Here is a 19,491-nt window from a genome sequence, read left to right as displayed (position 1 = left end):
AGCTTGTTTTGCTTGTAAGTAGCACAAACAGTGTCTGTTTTCAACAATCAAGTGCTTTATGGAATGAGAAAGAGATTAGCTACACATAGATACTCATGAACTTAAGTTTTGCCCACTTTTGGATTATGACCTGTTAGTCTATCGCGACTGTATTCGAGATAACTAGGGTTCAAATCTGGTGAGATTAGACATATAGGTAAGTATATCCTAGTGAGAGGATGGTGCCTAGAAGGTTTGATGCGATTCCGAGTGCATTGGAAGTGTAAATAGTGTTGTGAGTGGTTAGGGATAGAGTGGGTTGCATTCTACCAGGGTTAGTGATTGATGCATCATAAAAGTGCGTATGTGTAGATTGGTCTCAGCTTGACAAGCTAACGAGATTGCCTACGTGCACCTACGGGTTAGTCGTGTCATCGGATGATAAGTATGTTGTCTTTTTCGTGCTTGTGAGTATGAACAGGGGAGCAGTTATGCCCTAAAACATTGGAGCCGCTGCCGGGGACACAAGACCTTAAGTAGGGAGATCTACGTCACTCGTGTGATGGTTAGCTTACTTTAGTTTTGACTAGAGAGAGCTTAAACTTTTAGAACAAGATCCTGTTAGGAAATAAGACGTAGCTAAATAGATAATTGAGTAGATTACTTAATGGAGAGAGACAGATTTATATACACGAGATTATAGAGTAGAGAGAGAGAGAGAGAGAGAGAGAGAGAGTACACACGATATACGTGGTTCACCCATTGTGGGCTACGTCCATGGGAAAGCAGCCACTCAATGGCTTTAGTACTTCAAAACAAGAAGTAGTTTACAAAGGGATTATACCCTTAATGGAGCTCCCGCCTTGCTCTGATACCAGTTGTTAGGAAATAAGACGTAGCTAAATAGATAATTGAGTAGATTACTTAATGGAGAGAGACAGATTTATATACACGAGATTAAAGAGTAGAGAGAGAGAGAGAGAGAGAGTACACACGATATACGTGGTTCATCCAATGTGGGCTACGTCCACGGGAAAGCAGCCACTCAATGGCTTTAGTACTTCAAAACAAGAAGTAGTTTACAAAGGGATTATACCCTTTAAAGTTGCCCCTGATTCTTGTCCGTGAAAATTTTGGTTTCTGTGAGTGATTTTCCTTCACTCACGATGGCTTCTCCTCATAATGGGGGCCTTACAAATGTGCGCTTTTACCACAAAAAATTATAAGGGTAAATCAGGCTCCATACTTAACAATCTCCCACTTGGAGACTGATCTCCAAACCAAACCTGTGACTGCTTTCCATTCTGGCTTCTTATCCTTGAATGCCGATTGAAGATGAGCAAAAGCTCAACTTCTCCTTGTTGACCACCTTTGTAAACATGTCTGCAGGATTCTCACTTGTATGCACCTTTCCTAGCTTTAGTTGTCCCTCTTCCAAAAGAGTGCGTATGAAGTGATATCTCACCTCAATGTGCTTTGTCCTTGAATGAAAGGCTGAGTTCTTCGCAAGATGGATAGCGCTTTGTCTATCACTGTACAAGACACAATTGTCTTGTTTGAATCTAAGCTCTTCTAAGAATCTATGAAGCCACATAATTTCTTTGCTTGCCTCCGTCATTGCTACATACTCTGCTTCCGTGGTAGAAAGTGAAACCACTTTCTGTAGCTTTGAAGCCCAGCTTACTGCTGTGCCTCCAACCGTGAACACATAGCCAGTAGTGCTCCTTCGAGTATCTTTGTCACCTTCCATATCTGCATCAGCATACCCTTCTAGAAAAATATCAGTTCCTCCAAAATACAAAGCATTTGTTGTTGTCCCTTTTAGATACCTAAGTATCCACTTCACAGCTTGCCAATGCTCTTTACCTGGGTTGTCCATGAACCTACTCACAACTCCCACTGCATGTGCAATGTCTGGCCTTGTCCAGACCATAGCATACATTAGAGAACCTATCGCTGCAGCATATGGAACTTTAGACATATAGGCTATCTCCTCTTGTGTCTTTGGACACATATCCTTCGTTATTTTAAAATGACCAGCCAAAGGTGTAGAAACTGGTTTTGCATTTTGCATTGCAAACCTTTCTAGTACCTTCTTGACGTAATCTTCTTGAGATAGCTTTATTTTCTTCTTCGTCCTGTCCCTTGATATTTTCATACCAATTATCCTCTTTGCAGCACCTAAATCTTTCATTGAAAAAGATTTGGACAGCTCCTCTTTTAGGTCTTTGATGTCCTACATGTTAGCACTTGCAATCAACATGTCATCAACATACAACATTAGGATGATGAATTTCCCATCTCCCAAATTCTTCGTGTAGACGTAGTGATCCGAGTTGCATCTTGTGAATCCATGATCCAACATCCATCGATCAAACTTCAAGTACCATTGTCTTGATGCTTGCTTTAAACCATACAAGCTCTTCTTTAATATGCAAACCATTTTCTCCTTACCTTTTACTTCATACCCCTTTGGTTGAAGCATGTAGATTTCCTCCTCTAAGTCACCGTGAGGGAATGCCGTATTTACATCCATTTGCTCGAGACTTAGATCATGAGAAGCCACAAGGCTTAAGACAAGCCTAATTGAGTTCATTTTTACAACAGGAGAAAATATTTCATTGAAGTCAATACCTTTCTTTTGAGAAAAACCTTTTACCACAAGCCTAGACTTGTACCTTTTCTTCCCACCTTCTTCTTCCTTTAGCTTGTACACCCATTTGTTTTGAAGTGCCCGCTTACCTTTAGGCAACTCAACCAACTCCCATGTTTGGTTGCAATGTAGTGAGTCCATCTCCACTTGCATGCTCTTCGTCCATTCTTCTTTGGATTCATGTTGCATAGCTTCTTCATATGATTCCGGCTCTCCAGAATCTGAGATCAAGAGATGGTTGAAGGAAGGAACAAACCTTTCTGGAGGTCTAATTGCTCTTGTAGATCTTTGGGGAATAGGTTGAGGCTCCTCATTTGGTTGACGTTGTTGCACATTGTCACCGTTTGCAATCCTTGAGTCTTCACCGTCCTCAAGCTCCATGTACTCATCACCTGTTTCTTTTGTTTGTTTTCTTTCCAAGTAATCTTTGTACATATTTTGTTCGTTAAAAATTACATCCTTACTCCTTAAGATTTTACCATCTTCAGGATTCCATAGGCAATACCCAAAGTCTCCTTCTCCATAGCCAATGAAGAAACACTTTTTGGACTTTGCATCTAACTTTGATCTTAGGCTTCTATCTATGTGCATGAAAGCCTCACACCCAAACACTTTGAGAAATGCATAATTCACCGGTTTACCTGTCCATGCCTCTTCTGGAACTCCCCCATCCAATGCCATTGAGGGTGACTGATTGATTAAGTACACAGACGTACTTACAGCTTCCGCCCAAAGCTCAAGCGGTAGGCCTGCATGTAGCCGCATGCTTCGTGCTTGTTCCATGATTGTCCTGTTCATCCTTTCCAAAATCCCATTTTGTTGAGGTGTCCTTGGGGTTGTCCTTTGCCTCCGAATGCCATTGCTAGCACAAAAGCTTTCAAAATCTTGGCTGCAATATTCGCCTCCATTGTCGGATCTGAGGCATTTAACCTTGGTACCTATTTCATTCTCCACAAAGGCTTTCCACCTTTGAAATATGGAAAATACATCGGATTTATTCTTTATGACATAAACCCATGTTTTTCTAGTCGTATCGTCTATGAATGTTACATAGTACAATGAGCCACCAAGTGATGGTGTACTTGCAGGACCCCAAACATCAGAATGAACCAACTCAAGTTTTTTATTTTTTCTTTCATTTCCTGATTTTTGAAATTTTACCCTCTTTTGTTTACCATAAACACAATCTTCACAGAACTCTAAGTCCACTTCTTTCAAACCTGGTAGAAGCTTCTTTGTTTGAAGCATTTGCATTCCTTTGGCACTCATATGCCCAAGTCGGTAGTGCCACACCGCACTGTCAACTTCTGTAGTTGCTGCACAAGCTGAAGTTTGTGTGCTAACAGTACACAGGTAAAGTGTACTAACTTTTTCACCCTTAGCAACCACCAAAGATCCCTTTGAGATCTTCCACCGTTTGTTTCCGAATGCAATGTTGTGACCTTCATCGTCCAATTGTCCTGTAGAGCTCAAATTTTTGCGAAGAGAAGGAACATGCCTAACATCTTTAAGCTTCCATTCATTTCCGTTAGCAGTTTTGACAGAAATTGTACCTTTGCCGACAATCTCACAAGCTTCATCATCTCCCAAGTATACATACCCAAAATTACCTTTGGTGTAGTCTTGGAAATGTTGCTTGTGTGGTGTCGCATGGAATGAAGCCCCGGAATCTACTATCCAGGAATTAGACACATTGTCTAATGAGAGAATTAGAGCATCTTGCTCTACTTTACCTGCCACATTGGCCTCCGATGTTGGCTTGTTGTCTTGAGACTCTGTCTCCTTCTTCTTCTTGGACCAGCAATCCTTCTTGACGTGGCCCTTCTTACAGCAGTTCCAACATTCAAGAACTGACTTTGTGCATGACTTGCTCCGCCTTGAGCAATCACGACCCTTTTGGTTTTTGAACCTCTCCTTAAGCCTTCCTCTTGTTTCCACTGATAGTGCAGCACTTGATGATTCTCCTGTGCTTCTTCTTCGAATTTCCTCGCTTAGGAGAACACCCACAATATCATCAAACTTAAGAGTATTTGTGCCAGAGATAGAATTACTTACAGCCATCACAAGGCTGTCCCAACTATCCAGTAGAGATGATAGTATAAGGAGAGCTCGCACTTCGTCATCGAAAATGATTTTCACTGATCGAAGTTGACTTATGTTTGTGTTAAAGTCATTTAGGTGTTCTCCAACTGAACCATTCTCTGCCATCTTTAGATTGAACAAGCGCTTCATAAGAAATACCTTATTGGATGCCGATGGTTTCTCGTAGAAGTCGTCAAGTGACTTCATCAAGTCCTCCGTGGTCTTCATCTCCGAAACATTGAAGGCCACCGTTGAAGACAAGCTTAACCGGATTGTTCCCAGTGCCTTTCGATCAAGGACAATCCATGCTTCATCTGCCATTGTTGCGAGCTTCTTCGCAAGACCGCCTAGTGGCAAATAGAGGTCCTTCTGGTAGAGATAGTCTTCAATCTGCATCTTCCAATGTTGGTAGTTTTTGCCGTTGAACTTCTCAATCTTGAGCTTCCCTTCCTCCGCCATAACTCCCACTAAATTCAAGGAATCCTTTCCTTGAGATAATTTAGCTACGAGCAAACCTTGCTTTGATACCAGTTGTTAGCAAATAATACGTAGCTAAATAGATAATTGAGAAGATTACTTAATGGAGAGAGACAGATCTATATACACGAGATTATAGAGTAGAGAGAGAGAGAGAGAGTACACACGATATACATGGTTCACCCAATGTGGGATACGTCCACGGGAAAGCAGTCACTCAATGGCTTTAGTACTTCAAAACAAGAAGTAGTTTACAAAGGGATTATACCCTTAATGGAGCTCCCGCCTTGCTTCACTCTCACCACCTCACACTCACCTTGTTGCATCAACTTCACACTATGAAATGTGTGTAGAAATGGCCTCCTTTTATAGGCCAAAAGGGGTGCCCTTTCTTATGAGAGACAGCCATGTGTAGCCTCCCTTGTGCGAATAAGTCCAAATCGGACCCTCCAATCCGCCCATGTGTGGCCCCCCTTGAGAAGACAAGTCCGCTTTTGAATTCGTCCACCGGCCACCGGCCATTGACTTCCGACCACTGGCCACCGGCCATTGACTTCCGACCACCGGTCATCGGCCATTGACTACCGGCCACCGGCCAACCGACCGGTTGTTTTTCGACCACTTTTCGGCCGCCGTCCGGCCATAATATTCCGGCGAAAAAGAATATTCCGGTGAAAAAAAGTATCGGGGGCGGAGGGCGAAAAAAAAGTCTCAGGGGCCTCCGCCCCCGAGGCCTTTAAAGTTTCCCCTGATTCTTGTCCGTGAAAATTTTGGTTTCCGGTGAGTGATTTTTCTTCAGGCACGATGGCTTCTCCTCATAATGGGGGCCTTACAAATGTACGCTTTTACCACAGAAAATTACAAGGGTAAATCAGGCTCCATACTTAACAGATCTAGGATGGGATATCCTGAGGTCTAGTGGATAGCCAAGAAGCCTGTGTCTTGCCGAGGGTCTGCGACTAGTTAGATTTAGTTAAGTAGAATAATGTGGAGTTATGGTTTTTGGTTTTAAGTGCTTGTTATACTTGTGTAGAAATAGACTAGAAAAACGCTGTAAAAATGCAAAAAACAAACAAAAAGAAGCAACGATAAGGCTGTTTGCTTGCCTTGAAAGCAAAATCCACACCATATACCCTTGAAGGGGGTGAAAAAAGTAGACATTGAAATTTATGATCCAACACTTGAGAAAACATAAAAATTGCGACCAAAACCGACAAAAAGAAATAGGTGATTGTCATAAGAAAACACTAAGTGAACCTAAAGAGGCCAAGAAGAGATATAACCATTAGCCTAGGGTAAACTGACTGTGTTAGGTGGTACGACTGATATTGACAAGTTTAAGATGAAGTGCCATCAAATTTGCATCACTTCAAGTGCATTTGAGTTGTGAATTACCATAGAAGAGTGAAATTTGTGAAGTGCTTTAGTCTAAGGTCAAAATAAGTCCAAACTTCATAAAACTTGGGGAATAGACTTATATGGGCACAGGGAACACAACTATGCAAAAATAGACAAAAAAATAAACCCCCATTGCTCTCTGCCTAGTCTATCACGATAGACTGATGAAGGTGGTGATTGACTAACAACAAGGAAAAAACCTTTATACCACAGGTTTAACACATCAATACAAGGGTACTCACAAAAATTGAGTGAAACTGAATACCATCTTGACCACAAAACTTCAAAACTGGTGTTTTAGAGTCAGAATTCAGAGACAAGGGCAAGAAGGCTTTGACCAAATGTCTAAATAGTGCCAAAATTTGTCAATGCACTACACAAGGAGAGGCTGAACCATCTGTGGAGAAAACTTGAGAAAAATGCTAAAAATGGAGAAAATTGCAAGTCTATCGCGATAGACTAAGGAAACTGCTGCTAAGGACCATATCTTCCAAATTTCCCCTAGGGAGAGCTTTATCAGAGCCTATACAGCACACACACCAAATTTCAACACATTTAGACCACTGAAAGTCAATCTAAGGCCCAGATAGAGAATCAGGCTCTGACTAAAATACTAAAATGGGACCAAAACTCAACCCAAGTGTCCAAACTTCATAAAACTTGAGGGATAGGCTATAGAGGGTAACTAGAACTCAAGGGTGAAGTCACAATTTTGAATTTACATGTGCTGAGCAAATTGTCAGTCTATCGCGATAGACTAAGAAAGTAGTGATTCATACATGTTTTGCAATTTGTGACTATACTGCTAGGACATACTCCCCATATAGATCCCAGCCATCATTTCATATTTGAAATTGGACCACCAGAAGGCTGAATAAGTGGTTGCTGTACATACTTAAAAGATTTTCTGGTAATTCAGGGAAAACTCATGTGAACAGACTAACCATCCTTGTGTAGATCCCAGAAGGAGATCATCACAAAGCCGCACAAGAAGGAGTCCAAGTAAGATTTAAGTTTGCAACCCAAATTTCATTCTTATGTATTTAAGGTCAGGAGCCTTTGTTAAGTCGGGAGCGAAAAGTGTCAAAAGTCACGTAAGCACCACGTCCACCGACGAGAGTGTAACTCAGACGAGACTAGACCCATTAGCACCGATCATTGAAGAGGGTAGTGATACTGACACTTCATGGGAAAAGTCCTTCTTCATGATGGGGAGTCAACAGCAAGGAGGTTTCAACGGTGAAGGACCAATGCCAGGGGGGAGCACCTCCCTACATCCTTTAAACGAAATCAAGTTCACTATAATCTTCTTGGAAGGAACTAACTCGAGGGGAGCCTTAGTTTATTCTGACTATCGGGGACGCAAGTGTATTTGTATTGAAGAAAGACCGGCTCAGAGACTAGAGATAATTCGAGTTTATGATGATGGAGACAGATTCGGAGACGAAAGGGGAACCACTATCTGATAGTGAGTAACCCTGAGGATTACAACAGATATTGGGATAACGTGGAAAAAGGGAAAATGGATTCAGAAACCCAAGAACCACCTCCTAACATTGATCGACCTGGAGCACTTTTTATGTATGATAAGAAAACAACCAGGGTCCCAACCTATAATGAGAATGTAGGGATTTACAAGCATGAAAGCGAGGGAATGTAGGGATTTACAAGCATGAAAGCGAGGGAATAGCCGCTTACTTTCGATGCAAGGAACCCTACCCAAACAAATTAAGCAAAGACAAGGTTCTTTACTTATTTTCTTATGAAACTGCTACAGGGAAGGATATTGTTTTTGTTGACAGATACGGGCGAGAATACAAACGTATTCTCCCAGAGGAGGTTGAAAAGGCAACAGTTCCGGGAGCATCGACCTATGGCCCCGACGAAGTACCAAAAGCCACCTACACCCCTAGCAAGTCGACAAATCCCTTTTCAGAAGAGCATTAGGAGATTTCGGAGGTCTTTTGGAGGGCCTTTTGGTAGAGAGAGGAAAATAAGCTCCTCCAATGAGAGAAGAGCGTACGTTACGTAGAAAAATAGATTGATATTAACAAAAATATAAAAGGTGTCCCTCTCCTCATTTAATAATCTAGTGGTCCTTGAAGACGAGCACTCTCTTTTATTTAATGCGAGCACCTTTTTCAGAAGGTAGATGCGGTGCATTTGATACGGGATACGTCATCACTAGAACTCAAAAAGTCACAAAACTATCAAGTGGTGGAAGATTTTGAAACTTTTGATACTGCCAATGCGTCCGGAACACACATATCTCCTAGAAATGAATGTCCAATTGCCTCGCTTAGACATCCAAAGAGGCCAAAAATGTCAAACACCCCTAAAAGAATATTTTACTAACGGCGCGCGAGGGGGCATTTCAAAATTTTGGAATGCCTCCTCGCGCGCCGTTAGTAAAAAGGCCCTTTTTCCCTCTTTTTAGGGAGCTTTTTGAGAGGAAAATGTCCAAAAACCTCTAAAAAGGGGCTTTTTGGAAAGATAAGTGTCCAAAAATCACTAAAAAGAGCTTTGTACTAACGGCGCGCGAGGGGGCATTCCAAAATTTTGGAATGCCTCCTTGCGCGCCGTTAGTAAAAAAGCCATTTTTTCCTCTTTTTAGGGAGCTTTTTGAGAGGAAAATGTCCAAAAACCTCTAAAAAGGGGCTTTTTGGAAAGATAAGTGTCCAAAAATCACTAAAAAAAGCTTTGTACTAACGGCGCGCGAGGGGGCATTCCAAAATTTTGGAATGCCTCCTCGCGCGCCGTTAGTAAAAAGGCCCTTTTTTCTTTTTTTTAGGGAGCTTTTTGAGAGGAAAATGTCCACAAACCTCTAAAAAGGGGCTTTTTGGAAAGATAAGTGTCCAAAAACCCCCAAAAATGGGCTTTGTACTAACGGCGCGCAGAGGGGCATTCTAAAATTTTAGAATGTCTCCTCGCGCGCCTTCAGTAAAAAGCCCATTTTTGGGGGTTTTTTGACATTTTTTGCCTCTCCAGATGTCGGAATGAGACAAGTAGACATTCGTTTTTAAGGTATTTTGGCGTTCCGGATGCATTGGTGGTGTCAAAATCCTCAAAATCTATCACTATTTTACAGTTTGTGACTTTTCAACTTTCAGTGATGACGTAAGCTGCATTGAATGCGCCGCACCTGCCTCCTGAAAAAGACGCTCGCATTAAATAAAAAAGTGACCGTTTTCAAGGACGATTGGGAATATAAATCTACTTTTCAGAGTGTCTGGTTGTCCTTTTGGACGTACTCACAAGGTGCAAGTGCATTTTAAAAAAAGTTTCTAGAGAGAGAAATACAATTTCTTACAAGGCCCTCCAAATGACCTCCGAAATTTTCTAATGTATGACGCTACCTCACATTCTACCCGACAATTGACGTCCAACTACTAGGACCAACCAGCTACTCAGTCATCATTGCAGGCATGGCTTTGACAGAGTGCTACATTAGAACAAGACCAAACCCGAGAGGGTTATCAAACCGCACGAAGGCTAAGGTATTTACACGAACCACCACTCTATGCACAGTATCAAGGAGAGAGTAAGCCAAAGAATCAGGGGTCAATTGAGCCTGGAAGAACACCCCTCGAACGAGTTTGGAGAGATGAACCATCTCTTGCGAGAACTGTTAGAAATTATGGCTTAGGAGCAGCATTGGGAGAGGAACCTGGCCACTACAGAAGACCAGAGGAGGTGTATCGACTAGGACGGGGAGATCCCATGATGAGATTTGTAGACCATCATAGAATTAGACCTTCTCAAGTGCAAAAATGGGTAAACAAGAAATATACGGGAAGCAGGGATCCGAGAGATCATGTAGCAGCCTTTGTACGTGTAATTAGAGCTCAAGAGGTGTTAGACTTTCCTACCCAATTTGCAGGATTCGGTTTAACCTTAGAGGATAATGTTGCTACTTGGTTTGACTTTGTGGAGCGAAGAGACTTTGAGTCTATGGAGGAAGTGTTTGACGAGTTTATCGAGGAATTCTCACAAAGGGGAATAGCTCATAATACAGTCTCAATAATCCATAAATTCAAACAGAAAGATGGAGAGTCTGTGCGAAAAGTAGCCCTCCGATTAAAAAGATATGTTAAGTTCTGCACTCTGGAAGAACTGCCAACTCAGTCCAGACTTATGCTTATATTTATCCAAGGACTAAGGAATGCAGAGCTCCAAAAGGACTTACATATGAAAAGGAGCACGACGTTGAATGATTTAACCAAGGAAGCTCTCTACCTTGTGGACAATTGTGCGGTCTACAAAGAGGGTGAGTTCAAGGATCTTGATGATGATTCTTCCTCGCAACAAAGTGGAAGCAAGTCTGCTAAGACAACACCGAAAGGAGAAGTAGCGGTAAGCCAAGAGCAGCTTGTAGAGGAAGTGCTTAAAAAAGATTAACTTGTATTCCAAACCACAAGCTAAACAACCAAAATGGTGTGCGATTGAACAAAAATGGACAAACCATGGTACGGAGGAGTGTTATTATAACAAGGGATATGTGAGAGAACGACCATATGCTCCGCAAGCTCAGGCGACATCCCCTCAAGTCCCACCGATGCCTAGATATCAGATAGGCAACCTACCAGGACCTGTAGGTGTAGAAAGACCACAACCAGTGTTGGGACAACAACCACCCCTACCAGGATTACGACCAGTCGGCATAAGATACACACCCACAGTAACTGAGTCGGATGATAAGGCTTTGGTACCTATGCATGCATACTACGACGAGCCCAATGGATATGCGAAAAACTCTGTCTATTATCCACAGGAAGAACCCTCTACACCAGAACCATGGAGCACGATAGGAAATACAGGACCACCAACTGCTGCACAGGCAACGGGGGAAGGAAGATATAGCTTGGATGAAAGAACACTGTTGTTCATAGCCAACGGAGGCATGAGAGGGCAAAGAATTGCACACCAACAAAGAGGAGCTCCAGAAGCACCTCAACAGCCTAAAGGACCATGCTACAAGTGTGGTGGAGACCATTGGCTGAGGGACCGCCCTCATGACAAAATCATTAGGGTCAACGCATATTGCACCGAGTGTGGAATTACTCACTTGATCCCTGATTGCCCTAAAAACCCGAGAAAAGGAGCAAAAACTACCTTGAATATGCTGGGAGTGCTGCCTTCCAGTGGAGGGTCAGAAAACGAAACTCCTGTTAGAAAATAAGACGTAGCTAAATAGATTTTTGAGTAGATTACTTAATGGAGAGGGATAGATTTAACACACAAGAGATTATAGAGTAGAGAGAGAGAGAGAGAGAGTACACACGATATACGTGGTTCACCCAATGTGGGCTACGTCCATGGGAAAGCAGCCACTCAATGGCTTTAGCACTTCAAAAGAAAAGGTAGTTTACAAAGGGATTAAACCCTTGATAGAGCTCCCGCCTTGCTTCACTCTCACCACCTCACACTCACCTTGTTGCATCAACTTCAATCTATGAAATGTGTGTAGAAATGTCCTCCTCTTATAGGCCAAAAGGGCTGCCCTCTCTTATGAGAAACAGCCATGTGTAGCCGCCCTTGTGCGAATAAGTCCAAATTGGACCTTCCAATCCGCCCATGTGTGGCCGCCCTTGAGAAGACAAGTCCGCTTTTGAATTCGGCCACCGGCCATTGACTTCCGACCACTGGCCATCGGCCATTGACTACCGGCCACCGGCCAATCGACCAGTTGTTTTTCGACCACTTTTCGGACGCCGGCCGGCCATAATATTCCGGCGAAAAAAAAAGTCTCGGGGGCCTCCGCTCCCGAGGCCTCTAAAGTTGCCCCTAATTCTTGTTTGTGAAAATTTTGGTTTCGGTGAGTGATTTTCCTTCAGGCATGATGGCTTCTCCTCATAATGGGGGCCTTACAAATGTGCGCTTTTACCACAGAAAATTACAAGGGTAAATCAGGCTCCATACTTAACAATCTCCCACTTGGAGACTGATCTCCAAACCAAACCTGTGACTGCTTTCCATTCTGGCTTCTTATCCTTGAATGCCGATTGAAGATGAGCAAAAGCTCAACTTCTCCTTGTTGACCACCTTTGTAAACATGTCTGCAGGATTTTCACGTGTATGCACCTTTCCTAGCTCTAGCTTTCCCTCTTCCAAAAGAGTGCGTATGAAGTGATATCTCACCTCAATGTGCTTTGTCCTTGAATGAAAGGCTGAGTTCTTCGCAAGATGGATAGCGCTTTGGCTATCACTGTACAAGACACAATTGTCTTGTTTGAATCCAAGATCTTCTAAGAATCTATGAAGCCACAGAATTTCTTTGCTTGCCTCCATCATTGCTACATACTCTGCTTCCGTGGTAGAAAGTGAAACCACTTTCTGCAGCTTTGAAGCCCAGCTTATTGTTGTGCCTCCAACCGTGAACACATAGCCAGTAGTGCTCCTTTGAGTATCTTTGTCACCTTCCATATCTGTATCAGCATACCCTTCTAGAAAAATATCAGTTCCTCCAAAATACAAAGCATTTGTTGTTGTCCCTTTTAGATACCTAAGTATCCACTTCATAGCTTGCCAATGCTCTTTACCTGGGTTATCCATGAACCTACTCACAACTCCCACTCCATGTGCAATGTCTGGCCTTGTCCAAACTATAGCATACATTAGAGAACCTACCGTTGCAGCATATGGAACTTTAGACATATATGCTATCTCCTCTTGTGTCTTTGGACACATATCCTTCGTTAGTTTAAAATGACCAGCCAAAGGTGTAGAAACTGGTTTTGCATTTTGCATTGCAAACCTTTCTAGTACCTTCTTGATGTAATCTTCTTGAGATAGCTTTATTGTCTTCATCGTCCTATCCCTTGATATTTTCATATCAAGTATCCTCTTTGCAACACCTAAATCTTTCATTGAAAAAGATTTGGACAGCTCCTCTTTTAGGTCTTTGATGTCCTGCATGTTAGCACTTGCAATCAACATGTCATCAACATACAACATTAGGATGATGAATTTCCCATCTCCCAAATTCTTCGTGTAGACGTAGTGATCCGAGTTGCATCTTGTGAATCCATGATCCAACATCCATCGATCAAACTTCAAGTACCATTGTCTTGATGCTTGCTTTAAACCATACAAGCTCTTCTTTAATATGCAAACCATTTTCTCCTTACCTTTTACTTCATACCCCTTTGGTTGAAGCATGTAGATTTCCTCCTCTAAGTCACCGTGAGGGAATGCCGTATTTACATCCATTTGCTCGAGATTTAGATCATGAGCATCCACAAGGCTTAAGACAAGCCTAATTGAGTTCATTTTTACAACAGGAGAAAATATTTCATTGAAGTCAATACCTTTCTTTTGAGAAAACTCTTTTACCACAAGCCTAAACTTGTACCTTTTCTTCCCACCTTCTTCTTCCTTCAGCTTGTACACCCATTTGTTTTGAAGTGCCCGCTTACCTTTAGGCAACTCAACCAACTCCCATGTTTGGTTGTGATGTAGTGAGTCCATCTCCACTTGCATGCTCTTCGTCCATTCTTCTTTGGATTCATGTTGCATAGCTTCTTCATATGATTTTGGCTCTCCACAATCTGAGATCAAGAGATGGTTGAAGAAAGGAACAAACCTTTCTGGAAGTCTACTTGCTCTTGTAGATCTTCGGGGAATAGGTTGAGGCTCCTAATTTGGTTGACGTTGTTGCACATTGTCACCGTTTGCAGTCCTTGAGTCTTCACCGTCCTCAAGCTCCATGTGCTCATCGCCTGTTTGTTTTGTTTGTTTTCTTTCCAAGTAATCTTTGTACATATTTTGTTCGTTAAGAATTACATCCCTACTCCTTAAGATTTTACCATCTTCAGGATTCCATAGGCGATACCCAAAGTCTCCTTCTCCATAGCCAATGAAGAAACACTTTTTGGACTTTACATCTAGCTTTGATCTTAGGCTTCTATCTATGTGCATGAAAGCCTCACACCCAAACACTTTGAGAAATGTATAATTCACCGGTTTACCTGTCCATGCCTCTTCTGGAACTCCCCCATCCAATGCCGTTGAGGGTGACCAATTGATTAAGTACACATACGTACTACAGCTTCCGCCCAAAACTCAAGCGGTAGGCCTGCATGTAGCTGCATGCTTCGTGCTCGTTCCATGATTGTCCTGTTCATCCTTTCCGAAATCCCATTTTGTTGAGGTTTCCTTAGGGTTGTCCTTTGCCTCTGAATGCCATTGCTAGCACAAAAGCTTTCAAAAGCTTGGCTGCAATATTCGCCTCCATTGTCGGATCTGAGGCATTTAACCTTGGTACCTGTTTCATTCTCCACAAAGGCTTTCCACCTTTGAAATATGGAAAATACATCGGATTTATTCTTCATGACATAAACCCATGTTTTTCTAGTCGCATCGCCAATGAATGTTGCATAGTACAATGAGCCACCAAGTGATGGTGTACTTGCAGGACCCCAAACATCAGAATGAACCAACTCAAGTTTTTTATTTTTTCTTTCATTTCTTGATTTTTGAAATTTTACCCTCTTTTGTTTACCATAAACAAAATCTTCACAGAACTCTAAGTCCACTTCTTTCAAACCTGGTAGAAGCTTCTTTGTTTGAAGCATTTGCATTCCTTTGGCACTCATATGCCCAAGTCGGTAGTGCCACACCGCACTGTCAACTTCTGTAGTCACTGCACAAGCTGAAGGTTGCATGCTAACAGTACACAAGTAAAGTGTACCACCCTGTTCTCCCTTGGCAACCACCAAAGATCCCTTTGAGATCTGCACCGTTTGTTTCCGAATGCAATGTTGTGACCTTCATCATCCAATTGTCCTGTAGAGATCAATTTTTTGCGGAGAGAAGGAACATGCCTAACATCTTTAAGCTTCCATTCATTTCCGTTAGCAGTTTTGACAGAAACTGTACCTTTGCCGACAATCTCCCAAGTATACAAACCCAAAATTACCTTTGGTGTAGTCTTGGAAATGTTTCTTGTGTGGTGTCGCATGGAATGAAGCCGCGGAATCTACTATCCAGGAATTAGACACATTGTCTAATGGGAGAATTAGAGCATCTTGCTCTACTTTACCTGCCACATTGGCCTCCGATGTTGGCTTGTTGTCTTGAGACTCTGTCTCCTTCTTCTTCTTGGACCAGCAATCCTTCTTGACGTGGACCTTCTTGCCGCAGTTCCAACATTCAAGAAGTGACTCTGTGTGTGACTTGCTCCGTCTTGAGCGATCACGACTTTTTTGGTTTTTGAACCTCTCCTTAGGCCCTCTTCTTGTTTCTACTGACAATGAAGCACTTGATGATTCTCCTGTGCTTCTCCTTCGCATTTCCTCGCTTAGGAGAACACCCACGACATCATCAAACTTAAGAGTATTTGTGCCAGAAATAGAATTACTTACAGCCATCACAAGGTTGTCCCAACTATCCGGTAGAGATGATAGTATAAAGAGAGCTCGCACTTCTTCATCAAAATTGATTTTCACCGATCGAATTTGACTTATGTTTGTGTTAAAGTCATTTAGGTGTTCTCCAACTGAACCATTCTCTGCCATCTTTAGATTGAACAAGCGCTTCATAAGAAATACCTTATTGGATGCCGATGGTTTCTCGTAGAAGTCGTCAAGTGACTTCATCAAGTCCTCCGTGGTCTTCATCTCCGAAACATTGAAGGCCACCGTTGAAGACAAGCTTAACCGGATTGTTCCCAGTGCCTTTCGATCAAGGACAATCCATGCTTCATCTGCCATTGTTGCGGGCTTCTTCGCAAGACCGCCTAGTGGCAAATAGAGGTCCTTCTGGTAGAGATAGTCTTCAATCTGCATCTTCCAATGTTGGTAGTTTTTGTCGTTGAACTTCTCAATCTTGAGCTTCCCTTCCTCCGCCATAACTCCCACTAAAGTCAAGGAATCCTTTCCTTGAGATAATTTAGCTACGAGCAAACCTTGCTTTGATACCAGTTGTTAGGAAATAATACGTAGCTAAATAGATAATTGAGAAGATTACTTAATGGAGAGAGACAGATTTATATACACGAGATTATAGAGTAGAGAGAGAGAGAGAGAGTACACACGATATACATGGTTCACCCAATGTGGGATACGTCCACGGGAAAGCAGTCACTCAATGGCTTTAGTACTTCAAAACAAGAAGTAGTTTACAAAGGGATTATACCCTTAATGGAGCTCCCGCCTTGCTTCACTCTCACCACCTCACACTCACCTTGTTGCATCAACTTCACACTATGAAATATGTGTAGAAATGGCTTCGTTTTATAGGCCAAAAGGGGTGCCCTCTCTTATGAGAGACAGCCATGTGTAGCCGTCCTTGTGCGAATAAGTCCAAATCGGACCCTCCAATCCGCCCATGTGTGGCCCCCCTTGAGAAGACAAGTCCGCTTTTGAATTCGGCCACCGGCCATCGGCCATTGACTTCCGACCACCGGCCACCGGCCATTGACTTCCGACCACCGGCCATCGGCCATTGACTACCGGCCACCGGCCAACCCACCGGTTGTTTTCCGACCACTTTCTGGCTGCCGGCCGGCCATAATATTCCGGCGAAAAAAACAGTCTCGGGGACCTCCGCCCCCGACGCCTCTTAAGTTGCCCCTGATTTTTGTCCGTGAAAATTTTGGTTTCTGGTGAGTGATTTTCCTTCACGCACGATGGCTTCTCCTCATAATGGGGGCCTTACAAATGTGCGCTTTTACCACAGAAAATTACAAGGGTAAATCAGGCTCCATACTTAACAACTCCAATTCCTGTTAAGGTCTTGACGAGAGCCCAAGCAAGGAGAAATGACAATCAGCCCAAGAGTAACGATGAAAATCAGGAAGAAATCAAGACTGACAAATCTAGCTTCAGTCGTGATAATCCTTGGAAAGAACGAAGAGCAAAAATGAAATCTAGACGTGAGAGAAAACAAAAAGATGTAGAAGCTGAGCTAATGATAGCTCGAGAGCAACTTAAACAGCAAAGAGAGTGCGACTCTCTAAAATCAACGGAGGGACCAAGAAGTGCAAGCTCAGGAGGGTCGGTATTGGTAGATGAGATCAATGAACCCTTAGATGCAATCTTGCAAGCATATGAAGCAAGATTGAAGAACAGACAGACTCTAGAGCAAAGGTGGATGACATATCCATATCCAAAGATAGAAAAACAGAGACTAGAGATGTGCAAACAGATGATTGAAACTGCACAAGATTTACTGGAGCCTCCACCTATGGAAGTAGGGGATAGAGTAATCAAACCACCAAACAATGAAACACCTCACAAAATTGAACAAAGGATACCCGACAAGATAGAAAACGTTAAATCCTTGCCGGATGTAGAGGATGCAAGAGACGTGCCTAATAGCACTGATGAATCACTGAAAGATTTTCCACCATATACCCCTATTGTGGAAGAAAACTCGCCTGAAGAGCTATGGGAAACGGTGATAAAAGCTCAAGAGTCGGCGCCTTTCTCGGAGTTGAACTTGAATAAGCCTCCATGGGATTTAGACGTTAAATCATTTCAAGGGGATAATGGTTCAGTTGCATCTGAAGATAGCAGACCAACATCACTCAGAACTTTGCCATCATATATGGGGGACTATGAGGCAAGGTCAGAAATTCGAAGAGTATCTTCTCAAAGAATAGCTGGGTCAAATCAATTGGACATTAAAATCCTGATAGACTTGTTGACCACTCCGGTCAAGTGTACAATCACATTGGCAGAATTGTTAAAAATTAGGCCAAGCATGTGGACGGAAGTGGGCAAATGTCTTGAAAAATTTGGTATAAGGACGCCTCTTAAGTTCTTCGAAACCGAGCTTAATGACACACAACCGAAGAAAGCCAACACTAGACCAGTGCCACTCAATAATGTAGGAGAGTATTGTGAGGGTGAAGACGGAAACACAACCCTACCAGTTGAGTATAACGGCATAGAGACTAAGGCAATACTTGATAGCGGAGCTGGAATTGCCATTGCGACCAAAATGCTATGGAAAAAATGAGGAAAACCAGCAATACGAACAACTAGAATGAAGTTGCAACTGGCGGATGGGCACATAGAAAGTCCTATAGGATTGCTTGAGGCAATTGTGATATCTTCCTGTGGCATAGAGTACGAACATACCTTTGCCATAGTAGATTTCGGCAAGAAGAACAACTATGAAATTATCCTTGGTAGGCCGTTCATGAGGCAACTCAAAATAGTGCAGGACTGGGGGTATGATTATTTGTATCTAAGACATGTTGAAACTACTACACAAGTAAACATGAAAAATCATAGCTACCATGATGTCACGAGAACCCCTGAGGAAGAATTTGACTCAGCCACCATTAGTGGATCAGAAGTCCCAGCGTGGCTTTGTAAGAAAAAGGAGATATGGATGTGCGGGGCATCTCAATGTAGTGAATTTGACCACAATGAAAAGACACTAGAGAGGGTCTTGGACGACGATGCATATATACGAGAACCTTTTCCTGAAGAGAAGCTCGAACCCCTAGAATGGTCTCAAATTTTGGCTACATTGAATGTATGCGTCAATGAAGTCACTCCCACCAAATTTTGTGATGAGAATGGCTACGATATCATACCATACTACATGTTGAGCAAAATTGTGGAGGAGGATGAGAATGATGGAGATACTGAGAATATGAGGATCAATAAAACAGAAACGAAACTTGAGATTAAGATAGTGGGCTATGTGGACACCCCCACTAAAGAAATCAAGCAGGAGGGAGAAGAATTTTATGATTCTTCTGATCAAAGTGAAAACAAGGATAACGCGGATGACGAGAAGTCGGAAAATACGGAGGGAGACGACAATCAAGATTAAGACAATGACGTCTTCTACAATTTCCCAAACCAAAGTGAGAGACGCCAAAAAAGATACAAGAGTAAACGACACCATATCACTCTACCAACCAGGCTGAGACCCATGCCGGAGTT

The sequence above is a fragment of the Adiantum capillus-veneris genome, chromosome 6 (assembly GCF_014529385.1).
Source record: "Adiantum capillus-veneris isolate H3 chromosome 6, ASM1452938v2, whole genome shotgun sequence".
In the NCBI taxonomy this organism is placed as follows: Eukaryota; Viridiplantae; Streptophyta; class Polypodiopsida; order Polypodiales; family Pteridaceae; genus Adiantum; species Adiantum capillus-veneris.
This window is presented reverse-complemented; position numbering follows the sequence as displayed.